At 36.7% G+C, this 7,693-nt stretch overlaps 1 non-coding gene across 1 annotated transcript; it reads left to right on the top strand.

Moving 5' to 3' along the window:
• The first annotated feature begins 2,324 nt into the window (after positions 1-2,324).
• On the top strand, positions 2,325-2,428 carry LOC116136078. Its single transcript, XR_004128982.1, has one exon. It is a non-coding gene; the product is annotated as a small nucleolar RNA R71 (small nucleolar RNA).
• Positions 2,429-7,693: the final 5,265 nt, after the last annotated feature.

Below are 7,693 nucleotides of genomic sequence, written 5' to 3'. Positions count from 1 at the left end.
CTTAACCACAAAATGGGAGGAAAACTCCTCATACACTCAATTTCCTGTCAAGGTAAAACACTCCCATAGGGTTTGCTCCAAAACTCCCTTCAACTTCAATCAAACTCAACTCATCATCATTCAATCACAAACATGCTCATAACTCAATTAAATTCATATCAATATAGATAAATACTCATAACATCTCCATTTCTCAGCAAGCATGAATACATACTATACATACACAACTCTTACTCAAATAAATTCTTAAATCGCAATTTAGTTTGGATTTACTTACCTTGAATTTGAGCAACTCCACCATATAGTTTCTTGTATAGAATTCCTTTCCTCTTAAAAACCTAAGCATATAAAACCATAAGAATTCAAAAATTTAAATTAATCTCACATCTTGATGCAAGAATCTACCTTTGGATGCTTAGGATTGAAAATCCACTCAAAAATACCCAAAATCTGAATTCCTTGGAAATCTAGTGAAGAAATTTGAGAGAATTTGAGTAGAGAATGGCATGAATGGAGAGATAGAGTGGCTAGGGTTTCTACTCTTGAACTCTTATTCTAATAATATATATATATATATATATATATATATGTATGTATGTATCCATTTTGCCCTGCTCTTTCTTAGAAATTATCTATGTCCCTTAGTCAATTACAATAATGCCCTCATTTTATTACATTCTCCATGAAATTCTATCTCTTTTCACTCCCCAAGTTTTCAACTAATTTTGAGTGAAAAGACCATTTTACCCCTAATGAAAGTTTAAGGGATTTTCTTCACATTTTTCTCAAAAAAACTTTAACAAAATTCAACTAAGGGCCAACCAACCAAAAATAACAACATGCAAGCTCAAATGAGAGCAAAAATCAATAAACATTCAATAAATGCAACAATAATTTAACTACATACCTCAAGTGGGGCGTTACATCTGCCAATTGAAGAGACACAGTGGTTGGCTTCACTTCTCCTAATCCAAGCTTCTTATAGATGGAAAACGGCATTAAGTTAATACTTGCCCCTAAATCACAAAACACTTTATTAAAATAACAACTACCAATAATACAAGGGATAGTAAAACTCCCTGGATCTCGTAGTTTAGGTGGTAGTTTCTTTTGAATCAGCGCGCTGCCATTCTGTCAGCCTGACTTTCTCGTGTTCCTCGAATTTCCTCTTGTGCGTGAGGATCTCCTTAAAAAACTTGCATACTTCGGCATTGTTAAGCATATCAACAAAAGGAATATTATATGTAAACTGCAAAATTGTCAATGAACTTACCGAATTGCTTGTCGAGCTTCTGATTCTTTAACCGTTGTGGGTATGGCAAGGTTGCTTGGCTCGAAGGAGTTTTTGCTCATTTGGCGACGTGTGGCCACCAGATTCATCACCACGGCGATCGTTGATGATCCTAACGAAATATGAATAGCATCATGGTAGCCGCGGCAACCAGTTTCATCGCTGCGGTGATGTCCTTCTTTCTGAGGATCGGTCTTCCTGCTCACGCTCGCCGCGGCCACCATCTTTATTCCGCGGTGATCGTTCTTCTGCTCACCTTCAAGTTTTGTTCTTTCCTCAGTTTTTCACCCTCTAAATTTTTCAAACTTCTTCCTCCTTAAGGTGATTGCATGTACTTGTCCTTTGGATTCTTCTCTATATCGCTCGGCAAAACCCCTTGAACTCTCCCGCTAATATGTTATGAATCTGCCCAATTTGATTTTCAAGGTTCCTAATAGAGGCTGATTGATTTGGACAAGGATGTCAGTCTTCTCAAACCTTTTGTTTGTCTCTTCAATGAACTTGGTGAGCACATTCTCTAGTTAGATGTTGGCTCTTGATTCTGAAAAATAGGAGGTTGCTTATGCTCGTTGTTGTTGCTCCACGAGAAGTTCGGGTGTTTCTTCATGTTGGATTGTATGTGTTGGAATATGGATTCCCTGCCCCTTTTGGAAATTATCGATGTAATTGGCTTGTTCAGGTCGAGCAAACGGGTTCCCTTCTTAACAATCCTTGGATGGATGATTTCCTGCACAAAGGTCACATGTTAGGGAAGAAGATTCAATTGCATTTATTTTAACACATTACCTAATTGCTTCTGGATGTTTGAAAGTTGAGCAGCCAATGCAGTGTAACTGTCGACTTCGTGCACATCCTGCTGATCTCTGTTGAATTTCTTTCTGGGGTCCTTATATAGTTGTTGTTCACATCACCTCGATAGATTGTATGCTTTTCTGGTGTTTTGGTGTTCAAGGCTCCTCCAATTGTAGCATAATCATGGCTTGAATGGTTGGTAGCAAACCTGGTAGAATGTTTGCACTTGTGACCAGATTGTATACCATGATGTGGGCACCTCCGTAGAAGATCCTTAAACTTTCCCATGTTTATACAATGACTCTGAATCTTGTTGGTAAAAGTTGGTAATCTCATCCTCAGTTTGGCTGACTGGCAAGTGGAAAATAATTAGTGAGGAACGCTTGAGCCAACTCATCCATGTCGTGATGCTCCCAGATGGCAATGAAATCAAACAAGCCTTAGCTTTATCGTACAGAGAATGGAAAAGCCTAGTCTGATTGCATCCTCAGATACCCCATTAGCTTGAATGTGTACACACACTCGAGAGGAAATTGTGATATGCAGGTTGGGATCATCATTCAATAACCAGGGAATGGATTGACTGCTGAATCATTCCAATAATTGCTGGCTTAATCTCGAAATGTTTGCTTGAACGGGTGGTCTCCGATACTTAAATAACAACCATCAATAGTAGAACTAGAATAGTCCTTCAATGCTCTCGAACCACTGTTGCTCCACCCATTGCATTTCCTCCTAAATTATCCTCATTCTCATTCTCTTGATTTTGCATATTAGGATTGACAACATCTGTGTTAGCCATTGCTTGTTCAGATTTAGCTTGCCTTTTTCTCTCTCTCAACTGTTTTGCAGTTCTCTCGATCTCAAAATCAAGTGGATTAAGATGACCACAACCTCTGGAACGTAAGCTCTCCAGATTCTAGCTGAAAACCACAAATAAGACAAAAAAAAATAACAATTAACAGTAAATAGAAATAAAAAAATCAAATTAGCAACTATATATTTCATATTGATATGGTTAAAAAAAAAATAGTTCCTCGGCAACGGTGCCAAAAAACTTGATAGGCTATTCGCAAGTGTACGAAATCGTGCAAGTAATAAAGCCGCGGTAAACGAGTGTCGAATCCCCAGAGAACTACCTACCAAGTACCAAACTAATCTAATTTATTGCTATTTGATTAAACTGAATTTTAAGAATGAATTTCATGAAAAAGTAAACAAACTAAAAACCAAATAAATGCAGAATTTATAAACACTTTGATATACAGATAATATGACTAAACCTAGGGCATAGATTTCACACCAATTTAATCCTATGCATTGATAATTATTGCTAAACTAATTAAGCTTATTCTAAAGGCCAAACTCCCTAATATTCCACTAACTTTCTCTCGAACAATTAGCTAATTAACCCTTAAGCAACAACCCAAAATATCTTAAGTTGAATTTAGAAGCTAAGAGATCATTAAGTTCTATAGAATTTACCAGAGCCTCACAGATCGCGGTAACCTATCTTAGCGTTCGTCAATCTATGGTTTATTACCTTCGACAAACAAGTTTCATCTCTCGATCTCAACCCAACCCATGATATCATTCAACTCTCGATCCTTAAGAATTGAAGGCATTATGCACAATAATAAAACTTAGAATTAAATGCTTAATAAGAATTAACAACAAATTAATCAAACACATATTCATAAATTGGGCTACATCTTTAGCCCTAGAAAAGAGATTTAGTTCATAATTACAGTAATGAAAACAACCATTGTATTGAATAACATAGTTCAAGAAAGAAAAATTGAAAAACTTCTTAATTTGTGAACGAGAACGCAAAAGATTCGATCTCCAAAGTAGTAGCCGTCCTTTTTCCTTCCAAAAAACCTTTTAAATTCTTAAAGACTCTCTTTTATATCCCTAGGGTTTTGTTCATGCTTAGGAAAAAGATTAGAAAACTTAGCCCATTCAGATTCGGATTAGGGTAATGAATTAACACAAACCGTGACCATCGCCGGGCGGTAAGAATGATCACTATGGTGATCGTTCCTTCTGTCCCAAGCATCTGTAAACTAAGAATTAGATGAAGTCATCAACTCCAACATGTTCTCTTTGAATAATCTTTCCAACGCCACCAGAATCATCAAATTCTGATCTCTACAGCTCAAGTTATGACAGAAAACTCGAGGCAACTATGATGAGAATTTCCAGATTTCCGTAACATCTTCACGTACCACAACTCCCTCATTTGACCCTGATTTTGTGCCGTTTGTCCTATGCATCGTAAATCCTATCGACATCATTCTTTTCCCTTCAACAACCTGTTTGAGCCTGAAAACACTCAACATGCACCCCTGATCCCATAAATGGTATTTATGAAAGAAATAATCCAAATTCCCACTTTAACAACATTTTTCATGAATAAACCAATTAAATCACTAACAAAATATCAACATTCAAGCTTATCACAACCCGAACCAGCTTTTTGCTAGTCCCTAGAAAATAAGCGATAAAATAAGTCTCTAAGCTTGACGAGAAACAACAAATTAAAAACCTAAATCTAAACTATCCTAAATCACTTCGTAGATTGACAAGATTGCATTTAGCGTATGTAACAAGCCTCTAAACTCCTAGGTGGCCCTAGTTGGACGAGTTGAGTCTCGTGAGGGTTTCCAGCGATGATACCCACAAACATCCACACTAAACTTATCCTAAACTCCAAAAGTAACAAAACATAAACATAAAAAGAACACACTAACAAAAAGTCTTGGATCAATTCATAAAGATGTCTAAAAAATTGCATATACACAAAATAAATAGATTAATTAAAAATCACCTAAAGCTAAGACAATGCAAACATCAATTTCATTTTCGTTGTCGGCCCTAGAAAATCCAACAAACACAAAACCATTAGTCTACAAACTCGGATGGTGTTATGCACAACATTCAGAACAAATTTTGATCTCAGTATTGGGTTATGACTTATATGTGAACATGGAATCAAACGCATAGGCTCACTTTTCACATCACTCTCCGCTAATGTAGAATTTCCATACCTTGGATCAATAGGTCTTTGTAAAGGTTATAACTTTAGGCCAGGGTATGGGTTCCAAGAAAATGATAGGAATAACAAAGTAAGAGAACTCGATTTTCCTCATGCAAACTCTAAAATCAAATCGAACTCCACGTCTCTAACCACCAACCAATATGTCCACTAATTTACAACCTTCAAACTGTAATTTTTTTTTTTCCCATGAAGTGGCGGGGGGATGTGTTTAAGGTGTACGTGGGTTGTTATACCAGAAGTTGCCAAGTACTGTAGGCAGTTTTTAAGGCGGGTTTGGTTTCCAGCCGAAATACCCTTAACTAGGCAAAATGCCAATTTTTTTTTTTTTTTTTAAACTTAATAAAATTAAGAAGGTTGAAACATGCACACATGCACATCCCCACTGATTTTTACAAACACTCCACAACCCCCAACCAATTTCTTCGCACACGTGGGTTGTGACAACCACACTTCCTTACCAAAACTCGTAATAAGCTGAAGACAAAAAAGTCTCTTAAGGTTAACATGGGTAGGATTGTATTTTGGCTCGTAACCAGGATAGGGTAAAAATTAAGTTCAAAGGAAAGAAAACAAGGTACATTGTGTTACAAGGCTCAAAGGGGTAACTAGTGACAACAAAAACAAGGGTTGGCTTGAAAGTCTCAATTGGCCAAAACCAGCCTAAAAACTTCCTAAGTGATGTGAATTCTAGGATTTCGCCTTGAGGGATTTTCAAATGAGTTCAGAGTTTGTTGAGATCACAATGAAGTCATGGAAACTTCTATAACAAACGTCTCTAAGTAAGTGACTGACCACTTTCAATCCACAGTTCACTAGGGTCTCAACTCAATGTCATTAATATTAACCATCTCGAAGAAGCAAAGGTAAAAAATCTCTCCATTAGTTCTATGTTATGCAATCACTTCCTATCATAGACTATGACTTCATCCAAGAGACACAAAATAAAAACTCACAACTAAAATAAAGAATAAAAAAACTACTCTCTAAATCCATACAAAAATTTGCTCAATTTAAGTTTCTTAAATTCTACCCCAACCAATAAAATCAACATTGTCCAATGTTAAGCGTAAGAATATGAGAAAAAGAAAGTTAACCCTTTGCATCGTGAAGTGCAAATACGCATGATAATCGATCACCAACTCGTTTCATTCATTGTGTCTGTCTATCTATAAACAAAGAAAAACGCGGTGCACCTCATCGAAAACACGTCACATGTTAAATTTATGAATTTAGAGAAACAACCACAACTTCAAAATATTTAGACAAAAAAAGAGGAGAAAAAATAATAATAATAAACATACTTGAAATTAGCACCTGCAAAAATAACACACTAATCAATGAAAGAAAAATAAAATAAAAACAAAAAGCTGGGTTGCCTCCAAAAGCGCTTGGTTAAAGTCGTAAGCTTGACTTTCATTTTCTTCAATGCGGAATCATCTAGGAGAATCCAAGCCTCATATCCTTAATTTCACCATTCCCAAAGGCTTTAATCATTGGTCATCTACCATCTCAAAGTCAACCTCCATAGTCCTAGAGTTGACTAAACATTCTCTAGGGGTGAACTAGGGTAGTTTTCTTATAATTTTTATTTACTATGTTATCAAGGACACTAATCTCAAAGCATGTGTCTAAGTCGGATGGACGCTTTTTAAACATCAAAAACATTAAACTCTACTTGCTTATCTTCTACCCTTAAGATTAGGTTCCCTTGATGCACATCTATCAATGCTCTACCTGTTGCTAGAAAAGGTCGTCCTAGGATTAAAGGCATTTCCCGATCTTCCTCCATGTCTAGCCCTATGAAATCTACTGGGAAAATCAGTTTGTCTACCTTAATCAGGACGTCTTCGACTACCCCCTAGGATATGTTGATGACGACTAAGTGGAAAGACAGGTGGTCGGCTTCACTTCTCCCAACCAAGCTTCCTGTGATGGAAAAAGGCATTAAGTTAATACTAGCCCCTAAACACATAACACTTTATCAAAAATAACAACTCACCATAATGCAAGGGATAGTAAAACTCCCTGGATCTTGTAGTTTAGGTGGTAGTTTCTTTTGAATCAGCGCGCTGCATTCCTCTGTCAGCATGACTTCTCGTGTTCGAATTTTCTCTCGTGGTGCAAAAATTTTGCATACTTCGGCATCTGTTCAAGCATATCAACAAAATGAATATTAATATGTAAACTTCGAAACATGTCAAGAACTTACCGAATTGCTTGTCGAGCTTCTGATTCTTAACCGTTGTGGGTACGGCAAGGTTGCCTGGCTTGAAGGAGTTTTCTGCTCATTTGTTGGGTCGCCGCAACCACCAGATTCATCGCGCGACAATCGTTGGATATCCTGACGAAATTTGAATAGCCTCACAATTTAACTCCTAATTACACTTGAATTATCTTTAATCAGATTTAAGCAATTGAAGCATTAAGTTCTATGGAATTTACCAGAGCCTACAAATCACGGTAACCTATCCCTAGCATCGCTCAATCTATGGTTTTATTACCTTAGACTAATTAGGTTTTATCTCTGATCTCAACTAACCCATAAAATC

Source organism: Pistacia vera, unplaced genomic scaffold (assembly GCF_008641045.1).
Source record: "Pistacia vera cultivar Batoury unplaced genomic scaffold, PisVer_v2 Contig309, whole genome shotgun sequence".
NCBI lineage: Eukaryota > Viridiplantae > Streptophyta > Magnoliopsida > Sapindales > Anacardiaceae > Pistacia > Pistacia vera.
This window is presented reverse-complemented; position numbering and strand designations above follow the sequence as displayed.